Source organism: Mustela nigripes, chromosome 4 (assembly GCF_022355385.1).
Source record: "Mustela nigripes isolate SB6536 chromosome 4, MUSNIG.SB6536, whole genome shotgun sequence".
NCBI classification, from domain to species: domain Eukaryota; kingdom Metazoa; phylum Chordata; class Mammalia; order Carnivora; family Mustelidae; genus Mustela; species Mustela nigripes.
This window is the reverse complement of record NC_081560.1, coordinates 7,448,130-7,465,186: the sequence shown is the minus strand read 5'-3', so window position 1 is coordinate 7,465,186 and position 17,057 is coordinate 7,448,130. Positions and strand designations below refer to the sequence as shown.

Here is a 17,057-nt window from a genome sequence, read left to right as displayed (position 1 = left end):
CATACTAAGCCTTAGATCTTTGAATATTTCTTTTTCTTTTTTATAGTTGACTCAAGCTTTCATTGATTAAGCAGCTGGTTGTGGAAAGTGCTTCCAGAAACCAGTGGCTCAAAGCACCAGACCCTACATATTTTACCATGACATTACTGAACAAGTTTAGGCTTGAAAGTGATTGAGAGTTGCAAAGTCATAGTAATACTGTTATAAGACTATGGGACTATTTTCAGAAAACCTAGGATAATCTTGGAGAAGAATTAGCTCACTCCTTTGCAAATGGCCGTTGAAATTCAGAGGAAAATTCAAACTCGGAGCAAATGGAAAATCAAAGGTAGTTTTAGATCCATTGCACCCCACTGTGAGATGTTTCTGTGTCGATAGCTTGTATTGCTACCCCAGATCAATTGGGCTATTTGCCCAACTAATTCTTATGCTTCCGATTCATACAACACAAATACGCTTCCTCTTACTGAGGGCAAGTGGAGTGTGAGTGAAGAAAAGTTGCCCCTATTTGGCCTTGAAGCCTAGCAGTAAATATTACATGCGCGGTGAAATAGGAAGTAGATTGAAGATGAAGATTAATTGTTTTTTGAAAGCAGACACGGAAGTGTATTTTCTTGAACTCTATAAGGATTTCAAGGTTGATAATTCATCATACGACTCCGCACTCTCGGTGCTAAACCAATGGAAAAAGAGACCCAAGGGTCAGATAGAAATCAAAACATCCATTCAGATTGTGTTTCTCTAGGCGGATAGCCCCTTAAAGCCCTGCTTTTTAATAAGACACATAAAGTAATCACAGCACGACTACATACCCTCAACATTTGGCAAATACAAAAATGCCCAGCTGCTCTCCTAGTTTGTCACATTCTTAGCACCGTCCGGACAGGTACTTCCCAGCAGTCCAGCACCATAGCTGCAAGCCCCATGTCACTGTGGAGTACCAAATGTGCTCCTTGTGACAGAGGAAGGGCCTTTTCATTTTAATTAATTTAAATTTAGATTCAGAAATTGCTACTCTGGGAGCATCTGGGTGGCTAAGTTGCCTAAGTGTCTGAGTCTTGTGTTGGCTCAGGTCATGGTCTCGGGGTTCTGGGATCGAGCCCTGGCTCTCCTCAGCGGGGAGTCTGCTTGGGGTTCTCTCTCTTCCTCTCCCCCTGCCCCTCCCCTGGCTCATGCTTGCTTGTTCCCCCCACCAATAAAATTAATAAATAATTAAAATTTCAAATTGATATTCCATTCACTTACTGGAAGACTTTCAAGTCTTTTTGAAACCACAAAACCACGCAGGTATGTGATTCTGCCTTTTCAACTGTAAACTGTATGGAATCTAAAGTGTTAACTATTTCCCATTCAAATGAAGGGGCCAGGTTCAGATATGCTCTAAGTAGAAAATACATACAAGATTTCAAAGACATAGTCTAAAAAAAGAGAACATTAAAGAGTTCATTAATTGTTTACATTAGCTGCATGTTGAAATAGTCCTTTTGGATACATGAGGTTAAATAAAATATTAAAATTCATGTTCAAAAAAGTGCATCTGTTTCTCCTGGCTTTTGTAATGCAATGACTGGAGAAATTTCCATTAGGTATGTGGCTCACATCGTACCGCTATTAAGACACTCTGTTAGAGAGTCGTGTGGACAGACTTCCATTCTCATTGGCAGGTGTGGGTCCTGGTGGAGACTTAACTGAGTCTGGGGGGAAATGAAATGAACTAAGAACAGTGGGAGAAAGAAAAAAAAGTCTGGCTTTCAACTGCCCTGGAGGCTGACTGGCCTAGGCCCATTTGTATCCCTGCATGGCTTATGAACCTGAACGCAAGTGGAAGAAATCCTTCAACATCCACCATGCTGCCAGATGACAGCTCCTTCCAAAACTGAGGCTTTTAACACTCTCATTAGCATCTTTGCTTGCTGCTTCTCCCTCAAAGTTGCTTTCTTAAAGCTTTTACTTCCTTTCAGCTTTGATTAACATTAACTATACAAACGGCAGTGTAAAAAATCTCCTTTTGCCATCTATTTTTCTATTGCTGCATGACCTGACGTTCTCCAGAGAGAAAAGTACAAAGAAATGCAGTATCTCCCAATGCCAGGCCCTCCAGAAACCTTACACTCATAGTCCGGTGGAGACAGCACAAAAGGCTGGTTCTCTGGGTGTTTGAAAAGACGTTCTGCCCATGTTGATTTGGAACATGTTCCTTTTCTAACAAAGGCCTGGCTCTTCCCACGTGGATTCTGAAGCTGCCCCAGAAGTGAAAGTGGCTCCCCAGCCTAAATTCCCAGGAAGAGGCTCTCCTGACCTAAATAAAGACTTGCTTTAGCTGCCCTGTATCTGAACTCTGCTGGATGGTTCAAGGTCCAGGAAACTACCTGAACGACCAGGTTACATGCTTTTCCTTGCCACGTGAGGGTAACCCGGTTCACTGCTCCACCCTTCAGCTGGCCCGCTCTGCTATGGTTCTTCACCTTGCTTCATATTAGAATCACCTGAATCAACTTAAAAAAAAATAATAATAAATAAAGCTAAGATCTGGGGTTTAGGCCAGGTTACCTCCAGGAGCTTCTCACCTGCTAAGAGGAACCTCAAAAGAGGTTGGACAACCAGAGGCCTCGCTGAATGGTTTAGTCTATTTGTCAGGACTCTTGAATTTATCTTGGTCAATTCCCTTATCCCAGGATAAGGGAGCCATGACAAATGTCTAGAAAAGTAAAGAAGGATGTTTGCTGTATTTTTTGGCATGAACTGAATTGAGTGATTATGTTTCCGCTGTACGGGATTATGACATGTGTTTCTATATAAGATCAGTATTAATTTTATTCTTTGAGAATGTTTGGATTTCAATTTTAAAATGGATCCTTTCTATTATCCTTTGAGTTTAAAAGAGTAGGTATCTAACTCTCACATTATTTAGATAACACGTTACATTGCGGTTTGCAAAAGGTTTCAGATGCTGTGCACTGAATGTGGCAGTCTCGCACCCATTCATGATGTTAGTCTGAGTGTGACTCAGAATTCTCACCGATCATGTTATCTAAAGGGACCTGGTAGCTGTTAGAGCTAGGTTATTGAGCAGAGCTGGTTTTGTAAGGTTTGGATCTGCCAGAAGACAAACGGCCAAGAACTTGACATTATGGAAAGGAGCTCTGCTTTCAGTTGCCGCCAGATGCTAATTAAGAGCCGGGACGCTAATGCCCTGAAGAAGCAAAGTCCATCTCTTATTTTGAAGCTACAGTTCAGAAATAGAACTCTGACACAATGCAGTAAGACTTGGGTAAAGCAAGGCAAAGCACTAGAAAAATTAGGGAATCCCTAACTTGAGTGTACATCTCTCATACAGATTACACTAGGGCCCAGAGATTTGCTGTTGCAGGCAATTATGGTACCTGTTGTTAACATTTAAGTCACATGAGTCACCGTAAGGACATGGGCAACACCAAATCCCTTCAGAGATGGTACTCTGAGACATCTTTCCTGTTCCCGCGACACATTAGGATATTTGAGAACATCGGCTCTGCATACATTCCTGACCCACCTGTGCTGAACTGGATGAGGTTATTGCTTTCAGGGACAAAGAATAGACATGAATCAAAATGAAAATACTTCCAGCGTGGAAAGGAGGGCTTTCTATTGTTCATGCTTTTGTTTTCTTTGAGCAGAAGATCTCCACTAAAGAAAACACTGGAAATTCTTGAGATATTTTTAACAAGTTCCTGGATGTATAGGTTCAATTACATCTCCCAAAAAAGATAGGTCGACTTCTTCATCCCTGGAACCTGTGACTATGGTGTTATTTGGAAATTGCTGATGCAGTCAAGTCAAGTTGAGGTCATTCTGAACAGCGTGGTCCTAACCCAGTGACTGGCCTCCTTACAAGAAGAGGGGACACAGACACGCTGGGAGAACTCTATGTGAGGACAAAGGCAGAGAGTTTAGTATCATGGCTACAAGAGAGGAGCACCAAGGATTGCTGGAACCCGCCAGGAGGAAGAAGAGGCAGGGACACAGTCTCCCTTAGAGCCTTCAGACAAAGCATGGCCCTGATGATGACTTGATTTCAGACTTCGAGACTCCAGAATTGGGAAGAAATAAACCTCTGTCATTCTGAACCACCCAGGCCATGGTCACTGGTCACAGCAACCCTAGCCAGCCCCTGTAAGAGGTTGCATCTAAACTCTTCTCTCTTCAAAAACCAAACTTCGTTCCTAAAGAGAGTACAACACAAAATGGAAATTCCCAAATTAGAAGTTTTAGAAGTATTCCTGGGTTCGGAAATGCTGTAAGATTATTTTTTAAACCATATGTTACCAAGAAGTAGGCAAGTTTCTGCATTAACAATACAGAGCTTTGTAACAATTAGCCATCTGTTTATAACACTGTGAGGGATTGACAGCATCTCAATGGAAGCAGGGAAAACAACAGAAATATTAGATCTGCCAAGTTCTAGTCATTCGTTATCTTACATAGTAATTTGTTGTCTCATGAGATCACTAAAGAGAGAAAGAACCATGCCGTGCTACAAAATAAACTGCGTAAAGCAGGTAGTTTAATAGCAAATTAATGATGTGCTGACAAGATCAAGAGATGATTAAAAAGAAAAAACAGTCACAGTTTCTGCATGGCAGCCAACAATGCAGGTTTGGAAGATTTCTCCTAAGAAGGTAATACTTGTTTTCTCCAGGGAGCTATCTGGAAACAGAGGATAGTACTCTAAGATGACTTGTCTCAATGCCAATTTAAAAAAAAAATACAGATTTCTAGAGTTCAGGTATCATTATCTCACTGTCTTTCTTGATATCATTCTTAATAATGGGCTTCCATGTGGTAAAGTCTAAACTCTTGATATCATTCTTAATAATGGGTTTCCATGTAGTAAAGTCTAAAGTCTTATCTCAGCTTGATGGCTAGTTTCACTGTATTAATAGAATGTGTTAATACAGAGGGATTTATTATCAAGAATAAAGTAAGCTTAAATAGAAATCATTAAAATTAAAAGGAAGTAGATGGCAAATATTGCCTGTAGTATTGGTTATAATTATTCATTAAGATAAACTTTGTATATTCAACAATAAGGGTTTTATATATGTCTCTCTTAAATATATGTAATATATTATAAAATATATATTTGAATATAATATATAATATAATATATATTATATAATAATATAATATAATATATTAAAATATGTACTCAGGTATATAATATATATAAAACAAATTGGATTTATTTTTAAGTTGCTATAAGATGGCTTGAATTCTTGAAAACCTCCATGAAAATATAAGGTTCATATACTTAGCCTGATGAAAACCCTGCTTTTATTATTGGTGGAATCAAACTGTCTTTAAGATGAAGACAGAATTTCAAGGGCCACTTTGGGGTGACCCAGTGAGTGACCCGTTATTTTCTTTTTGTAGATTTCTCCCAGGCAGGGAAGACTGATCACAACTGTTTTCACTAGTCTATTAATCTGAACTCTTCCTTAACGTCCCCCAATTGCTACCCTTATATGTCCCCTTCTCTGTTAACCAGACTTCTTCCATTTATAAAGATTCGCACCACATCTAATAAAAAAAAAGCACTCTACTGCAAGAAAGAACTGAATTTTTGATCCGAAAGACAACTAGTTTCTGTCAAAGCAGGGACCACAAATACAGGCTTTTGCGCTTCGACCAATGCCTTTCCAATCCCACAGTGATTACTGAGTCATCAGCCTGTTCGTTTAGCAGACACTTGTGCATCTGCGTATTGTGAAGCGTTATACTACAGGTTGTAAGGGATGTGAAGATACATAAGATGCACCCCAAACCATATATGCTTCGTAACATAAAGGAACAGAGAAATCATGCATAAATGAATACAAAATAAGATTACAGATGAGAATCCATGGTTGTTCTTTTACTTAGGGCATTCAACAAACCCATTGAGTGTCTACCATATGCCAACTTCATTCATCATGAACGCCGAGTATACAAACTGAACAAGACGTAGACGGCCACCAACCTCAGAGCATTTGCGTTCCAGCTGGGAGAACAAGACAATTAAAACAGCAATTAAAACATCATAAATACAGTAAGAGATGAATTCTGAACTCCTAAGGGAGGCCATGTTTGAGATTGGTAGGTAGCCCAACCTACAGAGTTCAGAAGATATATCAAAGAGTGGCATAAAAATTAAAGCCTGAAGGATAGGAGTTAACCAATAAGGAACTCTGTGATAATGCAGATATAACCTAATCACCAGCAAGACTGCCTTTCAGTGAACCACTTCAAGGAAAATTTGGAAATTGGCACCATCCTTTTGGCCAACGCGCCATCAGAAAAAAATAGTACCTGGCAAACCCTGGGAATACCTGATACATAGCTGTGGTTACTACTAGAGGTTTAAAATGCAACTAGGGAAACTTGAAAACAAGAAATAGCTACCTCTAGGAATTCATGCTCCTAGCACTTATGGCACTAAACAGCCCAGTGATAGAAAGTGGTTTGCAAAGGTATTATCCAAGAAAGCCTTTCAGTGCAGCTGCTTTGTTTTCTTAGAAGCTAAAAATTCACAGGAAAAAAAATAAATAAAACCTTCAGCAACTCTTGCTTCCACAGTGATCCTGGAGTAATTTACTATGTAGATGACATAGTGCATTTCTACTTTGTTGCTGCATCAGCATGTCATTTTCAAAACACAAACAAGTCTATTAAAGTGCACATCAATTGTACAAAGTAGGATGAAAATGTATGGTTTGATCATGAGGTCTTGCTTTCAGATTCAGTCCCTAAAACAGTGTAAATTTAGAAGAAAAAATGTTTGAGAATACGATAAAAGGGAAAAACTTCAGGTTGACAACAATATGTTAAGAGAATGAGAATTTCAAATTGAACTGTTGAAAGAGCTAAATTTATGCAGACAAAGCGAAAAAGAAATGAATCAAGTCTGGAGGGAAACACGTCAGCACATCACAGACCAGGAAAGCAAATGAAAGAACAAATGGATATTAATTGCAACTTGCAAAAAGAAAAAGGATTAATTTCAAAATAATTAAGGAAAGAAAGTGCAAAAAAAAAAAAAAAACTGTACTGGGAAGACCAACTTTTGATCCAGAAGGATATACAGGTCTAGGTCTCTGAATAATGACATTAGTTATGATTTTGTTTTTCTGGTGCTTTCCTGAGGACAGAGACTGCAGCGTGATGGAAAACATACATTGGGGATAATAACTTTGTGCCAAGGATAAACTGATTTGACCTATTTTCATATCAACTCACAATTTAGCCTAGAGTAGTTCACATCTCATCAGTTTACCTATTTAAATTGATCATTGTGACCTTCTTTTATTTTTTAGCTCATTCAGTAAATATTTATTCAGCATCTAATGTGTGCTAAGTATTTTGCTAGTACTGAGAGAAGCATAAAAATAATTTACAGTGATCCTGTGATATGGGCATTACTTCTGCCTTTAACACACAGGAAGACTGAGGGAAAGCTAAGTTAGGTGGCCAGGGTCACAGAGCTAGTAAATGGCAGAATTGGCGTGTTAGTTTGGGTCCTCCAAAAAGCAGATGCCAAGACAGGATCGGATGTGGAAGAGATTTATGGAAGTGTTTGCCTGGGAGTGAAAACAGGGTGAAGGAAGAGTCTGGGAGGGTCTCAGACCGTCAGGCAGATCTAACCTTGTGCAGGAAGGAAGGGAGGTTGTCAGGAAGTTCCTGGACAGGAGGGTAGTTGTGGACCTTATGACAAGGACAGGCCTGGCTGTGAGTCCTGCCAGGCCCAGCACTGGGAAGGGAGACCCAGACGCTAGTGTGCATGGATTCATCGGTCATTTGTACCCCCTGCATCAGGGGAGCTGAGAAGCCATTTCACTGGTGCCACAGCTAGGACCCCCAACTCCAAAATCCAGGATGAGAGTGGACACACTCTACTGTTCCGCCACAGTGAATTTTGGACCCAACGTACAATCAGAATATGCAAAGCTTTGTATGCGGCAACCTCTGTCTTCCCATTTTCATACATATTATACAGTCTTTCCATTCTTGGAGTCCACTTCTGTTTGTATCAGAACTAGAACATCCAAAATAAACATTATGCTTTTCTTCCATCAAAATAGGTAGAAATCACCGAGACTGAGCGACGGAATGTAAGGAAAATGGGATTCCCCATATTCTATTGTATGTGTCACATTTACATATAATATGGCATATTACCTTATCTGTTGTATATTACATATTATATATGTGTGTGTCACATTTTCTTTATCCATTCACCCACTGATGGACATTTAAGTTGTTTCCATGTCTTGGCTATTGTTAATTGTTAATATGGGATATCTTTTTGGGTTGGTTTTCTTCTTTTCAGTTGTTTTCTTCAGATAAATTCCCAGAAGGGGGATTGCTGGATCATTCAGTAGTTCTGTTTTTGATCCTTTTTTGTTTTGTTTTGTTTTGTTTTGTTTTTGAGGAACCCCCATACTGTTTTCTATAGTGGCTGCACCATTTTACATTCCTATCAACATCCTCTCCAAAACTTGTTACTTCTTGTCGTTTTGATAATAGTCATTTAAACAAGAGTGGCTTAAACAAGAATGGTTTAAACACTGAGGTTTTGACTTTCATTTCCCTGATTGTTAGTAATGTTGAGCATCTTTTCATGTGTCTGTTGGCCATCTGTTGTCTTCTTTAGAAAAATGTCCCGTTTAGATCTTCTGCCCATTTTTTCATCAGTTTGTTTGGGTTTTTTGTTATTGAGTTGTAAGAGTTCTTCATATATTTTGGATATTAGCCCCTTGTCAAATACATGATTTGCCAATACTTTCTCTCATTCAGTAGGTTGCCTTTTAATTTCATTGGTGGTTTCCTTTGCTGTGCAGAAGCTTTTTGTTTGATCTCATTTCACCTGTTTATTTTTGCTTATGTTGCCTTTGCTTTTGGTATCAAATCAAAAAAATCAACACTAAAGACAACAGAGAAGCATTTACTGCCTGTGTTTTCTCCTAGGGGTTTTATGGCTTGGGATCTTATATTCAAGTCTTTAATCCATTTTGAGTTGATTTTGTGTGGGTTTTATGCTTGGGATCTTATATTCAAGTCTTTAATCCATTTTGAGTTGATTTTAAAACCAGTCCCATATTTTGCATGTGGCTGTCCAACTTTCCCAGCACCATTTATTGAAGAGACTGTCTTTTACCGATTGTATATCTGTGGCATCTTTGGTGTAAATTAATTGACAACATATGTGTAGGTTTATTTCTGGGCTCTTTATTCTGTGCCATTGATCTGTGTGTCTGTTTTCATATCAATACCATACTATTTGTATTACTATGGCTTTTTAATATACCTTGAAATTGGGAAACATGATACCTGCAGCTATTCTTTCCTCAGGATTGCTTTGGTTATTTGGGATTTTTGTGGTCCTACACAAATTTTAGGATTGTTCTGTTTTGGTGAAAAATACCATTTAACTTTTGATAGGGATTCATTAAAACTGTGGATTGCTTTAGATAGTGTGGACATTTTAACCGATTTCATGCTTCCAATCCATGATTACAAATATCTCTACATTTACTCATATCTTTTTCAATTTCTTTTAACCATGTCTTAGAGTTTTTAGTGTACAGGTCTTTCACCTCCTAAGTTAGATTTATTCCTAGGTGTTTTACTCTTTTTGATGCAATTGTAAATGGGATTATTTTCTTGCTGGCTGTTTTGATAGTTTGTTATTAGTGTATAGAAATGCAACATATTTTTGTATACTGATTTTGTATCCTGCAGTTTTACTGAATTCATTTTTTAGTCCTAACACTTTTTTGGTGGGGTCTTCAGGACTGTCTATATATTTTATCTATGCTTTTATGTTTGTGTCATTTACATGAGGGAAGCGTGTCCATGAGATTCAGTCACTTAGTCTGAAGTCCTGCAGGTGAAGCTGAGATTTGAGTTAATGCCACGTTCTTTCTCCTGCATGGTCTTTACAGCGTATGTTATGGGGCTTGGGATTTACCAAATGCTTCTTCGTGTACTCTTGCATTGGAACTTTAATACTAACTTTCACTTTCCATCCCAACATTCTGGGACTTAAAGAAGCTCAGTGACCGAACGTGTGTCAGTGCTGTCTACCCCCACCTGCCCCTGATGTGCTGCTCTTTGTTTGGTCACCCCCACAACGGAAGTTATTGCAAGAGGTTAAGGACAGCCCACTTGCGATGCACGGATTTGCCCTCTGCACTCTTTCTTTCCCACTCTTGTTTTGCCTCTTTGCTCATCCTGTCTGTATTCTTTTTCTTTTCTCTTCTTTCTTTTTTTTTTTCTTTTTATCTAAAGAGAGGGAGAGAGGAGGAGGAGAGGCAGAGGGAGAGAGAGAATGTGAAACAGGCCCCATGTTCAGCACAGAACCCGGCGCAGGACTCAGTCTCATGACTCTGAGATCATGACCTGAGCCAAAATCAAGAGTCGGCTGCTTAACCCACTGAGCCACCCAGGTGCCCCCACAGTCTATATTCTCGGGTTCATTGTGCCATATTACTCCTGCAAAGCCGCACGTGTCCCTTTTAGTGGTTCCTTGCCTTGAACCTAAGAGTAATCATAGCAGAGTATTTTAGGGATTTATTCAGCTAAACCTCCATGGGCTGGCCCCTGTCACATCTGCCTGGGCAGTCTTTGTCTGGCCACTCCAAGTTCTGGTGGCCCATTTTCAGCTCCCAATTTTTTGCTTGGATTGGAGTGACTATCTTGATATGTTTCATGTGTTAGTTGTTTCCTGAATTCTAGAATTCTTTTATTCATATAAATGAAACTGATTTTAAAATCAGCCCAGTTCCTTGGGGAAGAGGTAGTGGCAGGGGCAGGAAGAGAACCTGCTCCTGTTGGGCCGATCCAGCCTGACTTTACTATTAAAAACACCACGTAGAAACAGAGAGGAGTCTTCTCACTCTGTGTGTCCTAATTTATTGAAATACTATTTGAAGCATTAGTTTGGCTCTTTGGGAATGTCTCTGTTTCTGACATTATCATACTTCAGATGATCTGGGTCTTTTTCTTTCTGATACTCACATACCAGGTACAACTTTGCAATTCTTATTCTTAGCAGCCGATTAGATTTTTGAAGCCCGCATGCACCAATAGCAAGGAAAACATCGTTTTAGATCATTCATTATCAATCAGGAAACTACAGAAATGAATAAGAATACATATTATTTAGTTTATGCTTACGATTTGATGTTTTTATTCTTTTTTTAAATCGGGAAGCACAGGGGTGCCCGACTGGCTCAGTCGGTAGAGCGTGGATCTTGGACTTGTAGGTTCAAGCTCCACATTGGGTATAGAGATCACTGAAAAATAAAACCCTTAAAAATAGATAGATAGTGAAGCCCATTTGCCTTTATCTAGAGATCGAAGATTCACCAATCTGCCTTCAAGGGTGGAAGACGGGTTTATGAGCTCTTTCAATAACTAAATGTCATAATGGATTCCTGGAAGGAATTTTAGTGTTCGTGGCTCTGACATTTCTGTTTGAGTTACCTGTGCAATTGTCTTCACAAAATTGTGCAAGAAGAAGAAAAAGTAAATCCTCATTCAATTTATTGATTATATTATGAAGGTTTTTATTTATGAATCCGTAAGAATGCCTGCATTTATTCAATAAATAGTCTCTTTTTGGTGCAGATGCCCTCCTCATCTGCATCTCATTGCAGAGTCCAATTTGAGGAGGATTTTATTCCTCCTAAATATGTTCATTAGGCATCCTTCTCATTTGGAACTCATGCCATAAGCATCAAACACTGGGAAAGAAAAGGAAAATGAACAAATAATTAAAATACAAGTATGTAGTCTATATTAGCAGCTATTGCTTATATGAAAAAACATTCCCTATCTCCTTAGATTTATATACAAATAAAAGTGGAGAAAATAGCCAGAACAAGTGCTGATCAGAGCCTAAATATGAACATTTAATACAAGTGCTAACAAAAAACTGAATTTGGTGTTAGAGTACCAATACTGTTGATCAGTTGTACTTACTGGCATACATAATAGAAGATAATGTCCAAAGTCTATCCAGATAGCCAGAAATTTCTGTTCTGAGGTGAGATCTATATTCTTAAAATTAATGACACTGATTGATCTTCTTATAACTAAGGGATCCTAAGCACGACCTTTATTAAAGTAAAAGAGAAGGACATATTCTTGTCCTAATGCCTTCGGAATTAGCTAGGAAAAATGAAAAGCATAAAGGTCCCCTCTGCTTCAGAATCCTTTCTGCTGGAGGCTTTGGGTTAATAGACTCGGGAGAAACAGAGTGAGCAAATATGCTTAACACAATCTTTTCAACTTCAGCAGCAGGGATAGATTCACATTTTGGGGTGTTTTGGGCATCACATTCCTCCAGATGACCTTGCCTCCCAGCACAGATGCCAAGTGTTAGCAACACAACCAAGAAGAATTTGCCTTGAAAAATACATATGAGAGTAGAGTGGGGAGGTGAGGCAAACCGAGGGCTGAATCTCACCACAGTGAAATCCTAGTGAGTCACTTGGTCATGTCACTGTCGAGCAGAGAATCCGTCCATGTATTCTACCCGTAGTAGACCCAGCGCTGTGGGTCTACTCTCGAAGCCATCCCAGCAACCTCCTGGGGGATGGCCCTGTGGTTTCCATTCTCCTCCATATGTCTTAGTATTCTTCCTTGGCTCCTTCTGCACGACTTTTCTCGGGTTTCTTTTCTACTTTTCTCTCTCTTTCAGTCTCCTTTGGTTTCTCACTTGTCTACTCTGCTACTGAAAACTACTGTGTGTCTTCCTTACTCATGATCTTATTTCCCTCATCGCTTATTATGGTCTTTGCTGTTGTACAAAGCTTTATGTTTCTTTTTCTTAATTTCAAAAGTAGATTCAAAGAGCATTTATATTTATATCTGTCAGAGTCAAAGTGAGTTTTATTTGCATATGAACCTCAGTGTGTGTGTGTGTGTGTGTCCCATAGAGAGGAGGCAAGGTCACTGTCCCCATTACAGAACACGAGGAGGTTCATCCCTCTTAGGTCAGTAACTGCAGATAACAATTAAAGTTGCTAAGATTTGTTACTACTTGCTTGGAGTTAAACTGTAAAAAAGATATCATGCCATTCCTTCCTTTGCCTCCACAATTATAATGTTTTAAAATAGCAGCTGTGGCTGCTGACCTTCCTGGCTTTGCCCTGTTAAGCCATGAGGTAAAAACAGTACCTTCTATAAATGCTTAATATGCATTCCTTATGCATATCATGTTCAGTTTACTGATGCCCACCAGCCAGAATCCACCAGGAACACACCAAAGGAAGCTAGATTTCTGAGCCTGCTACAGCAGCGACCAAGCTCACCATAAGGAACCAGGGGTCATCTGGGTAAAAGACGTTTGGGAGGGCACATTATAGGATTTGATCTGATGGCGGGTCATTTGGGTTTAAAGGAGGGAGGACTTGTTTGGACTGGGTGCTGTTGGGAAGTGAACACACCAGGGGGGCTGAGTATCATCTTATTTTTCTCCCAGGAGGCTGGAGGGCGAGGCTAGGTGGGTGGGGAGAGGAGCCCGAGCTACTCGTGTTAGCCAGGAGAGGGCGCTGTTTGGTTATTTTTGTGGCCACACAGCTTGCTTTGTACACATTTGGAGAAGATGAACACACCTTCTTTTGGTCTTGTTTTACCAAGGTCCTGGAGTTACCCCATTTGATTATTGCTCATATTCTGTGGAGCCTGGCTTTCTCCACAGCCTTGCTATGACTTACAGGCTGCCAGACGTCAGGGCCTTCCTCTTTTTCTTCCTTTCTCAGGTCCCAGAATAAAAGAAATAATCAGTCAGCCCATTATAGAATAGCCACTGTGCCCAGGCCAGAACTAAATGGTAGGGACACCATTTGGAGAAAGACTCATTAATACAACACGAAGAAGAAAATGTAATATAAAAGAACATGAAAGAACTAGAAAAAAACAATATTTGAAACTAAAGTGCCTTTAGTTACTTCACTCACCAATCTCATACCAGGGAAATTTCTATATCAAAAGTTTTGGTGACATTCTCAATTTATTTCATAGCTGCAAATGTTACAGTCTGAAAATTAATTTTTATAAATAATCCATTGAATTGTTTTCCTCTTCCTGTACCTCTGTTGCTCAAGACCCATGATTATTTGAACCGTCAACAACTTTCTTTTATTCCTAATCACAAATTAGATATATTCTACTATATATGTATATGATACATACGCTTTGTATTTTTACTCTTTGATGATAATAAATCATTAAAAGAATTTAAATTTGGAAAGAAAAGCCTAAATTGACAGAATGCTTTGACATGCTCTCACCAGTGTTCGGGGGCTGCCTGAAGGTTCCTGTTTACACATGACTTTAGAAAATTCGAGGGGGTAAACCTGATAAAGGTAGACTTTAAGAGGAGCCCTGTCTTCACCTGCACTGTTTCCTCATAAGCTTCTCCTCACTAGAATTCCATGGGGAGAAACCAAGTCTGTCGATGCTGCTCACAGCTGCGGGAGCCAGCATGGAGATCTCTTTTTCTGTGGAAACTGGGGGGATTTTCTTTTTCTTTTTGTTTGTGAGGAAAAGGTGACATGAGGATATTCTCTTTCAAAGGACAGAATCTCTAAGAAAGAAGGTGTTGTGTTGTGCTGTTTGGTTTGGTTTTGAGAAAAATGAATCACCTTTAGGTTTAAAAAGCGCTCAAAGAAATACACCCCCCCACACACACACACGCATCCTCCAGTGAGTAAATAAGCAAACTGTGCTACATCCATGCAACGGAACATTACTCAGGAATAATATTAGGGAACATAAGTACCGGCCCCACCGCGGATGACCTTAAGGACAACGTGGTAGGTGAAAGAAGACAGACACGAAATGTCCAAGAAAGACCAGTCTGTGGAAACAGAGCAGATCAGTGGTCACCTGGGGCTGGGAGCACGGGGGTAGGACAGACAGTCCCAAGGGAATGTTGGTGGGGATGGAAATTCTCAGAAACTGGACTGGAGTAGTGGTTACACAGCTCTATAAATTTACTGTGAGTCACTGAGTTGTATATTGAGGATGAGTTCACTTCATGACCTATAAATTGTATTTCAATAAATTATACTGTGGTTTTAAAAAAAATGTCATGGCTCTGAGTACAAAATACATACTCTGGACTTCTATTCCCTTTTTATATTTTATGGTTTTAATTTTCCTTAAAATATACATGTGTGTCTGATACACATGAATGTACACAGAAGGGCACATTGATTGCATAAAGTACATTAATCTCACATGCGCACGTATGTGCCAACCATCCAGATCAAGCTGTGAAATATTTCCAGCCTACCAGCGGCTCCATTGTGCCCCATCCCATCAATACCCCCAGAGGTGACCCCTATTCTAACCTGTATCCCCATGCATTAGTTCTGCCTGTTCTTGAAATGCACAAAAACTCAATCATTTAGTGGCTACCCTGTAGTGTCTGTCCCTTGTCACTCACATAATACTTGTGAGAGCCGTTCAGGCATGAAGTGCTCCTTTTTCTTCTTGATTTGTAACATTTCATTTATTAATGAGCCTCACTTTCTTATTGGTGAATGTTAAAATTATTTTGAGTTTAGGGCTCTGAGGATTAAAAAGAAACTATGAAACCTCTTGTTAATGCCTTTTTGTGGAGCTTGGCAATTATTTCTTTTGGATATGTACCCAAGAGTGGAATACTTGTGTTCCAGATCAGAAATATGGTTGGTTTAGATGCTGCCAGCAGTTTTCCAGAAGGGTGAGTCGGTTTACACTCCTGCCGGCAGTGGATGAGGATGTCAGTTTCCCTCCATCCTTACCAACACTCTGGATTGTTACTATGTGTAATATCACGCGTTCCAGTGAAAGTGTCTACCTGGGCTTGTAATATGTGTTTACCTGATGAATATGGAGGTCGAGTACATTTTAATATGTTTATTGGGCATATGGATATTATCTCTAGTGAAGTGCCTATTTAGGGATTTTGCCCATTTTCCCCCCATTTTTAAAATTGGGTTGTTTTTCTCTGACAGATTTATGGGAGCTTTTAATATATTCTGGATTTGGAGTCCTTGCCGAATACATGTACTAGAAATATCTTTTCTTGGTCTGTGGCTTGTGTGTTTCACTTTTTTAATGGTGACTTTTGATAGACAGCAGTTGTTAATTTTTAGGAAATGTTTCTATTCCTTTCGCTCTTAAAGAAAAATTTATAAATTAGGAAGTTGATAGAGCTGTATACCCATCGCCACAATCTAGTTCTTTTTAAAAATTTTTTAAAGATTATTTATTTATCTGTGGAGGACTGCAGATAGGGAGAAGGGCAGAGAGAAAGGGAGAGAAGCGGACCCCCCCCCCCAGCTGAGCAAGGAGCCTGTTGTGGGGCTAGATCCCAGGACCCTGGGATCATGACCTGAGCCAAAGGCAGAGGCTTTAACCCACTGAGCCACCCAGGTGCCCCTCCCAGTCTGTTTCTTAAAGTTATTTCAAATCACATTTGTTCAGTGCCTACAACAGAGCTGGACATGGCATAGATTCATTATTATTTTGTCTCCAAATCAAGGACATCAAATTAACTCCCGTTCAGCACCTAACACAGTGGGTATTTGCCTCGACCTACCCTACCCTTGACCTACCTCCATTAGCGAGTTGCCCTTACTAATGATTTGTATTTTAATCACTTGGTGGTAATTTTACTTTGTAAAATGTCTTTTTCTTCTTTGGAAGGAAGTTAACATTTATTATTGTCCAGATTTATGGCACTCTTCAGTCCATTTTTTTTTCTGAAAAACTCTTGTTTATTTTTGTCTCTTTAGCAAATACTTCTGTAGATCTAGAGAGCAATTTATTGAAGTTTAATGAATTCAAGTTAGCCTAGTATTTTTTTTTTAAGATTTTATTTATTTATTTGACAGAGAGAAATCACAAGTAGATGGAGAAGCAGGCAGAGAGAGAGAGAGAGAGGGAAGCAGGCTCCCTGCTGAGCAGAAAGCCGTATGCGGGACTCGATCCCAGGACCCTGAGATCATGACCTGAGCCGAAGGCAGCGGCTTAACCCACTT

The 17,057-nt window shown here is 39.5% G+C and overlaps 1 protein-coding gene across 1 annotated transcript in view; it reads left to right on the top strand.

The window, feature by feature from the left end:
- Positions 1-17,057, top strand: part of CNTNAP2 (contactin associated protein 2) — a 1,946,973-nt gene that overhangs the window by 1,487,271 nt on the left and 442,645 nt on the right. The window lies entirely within an intron of this gene.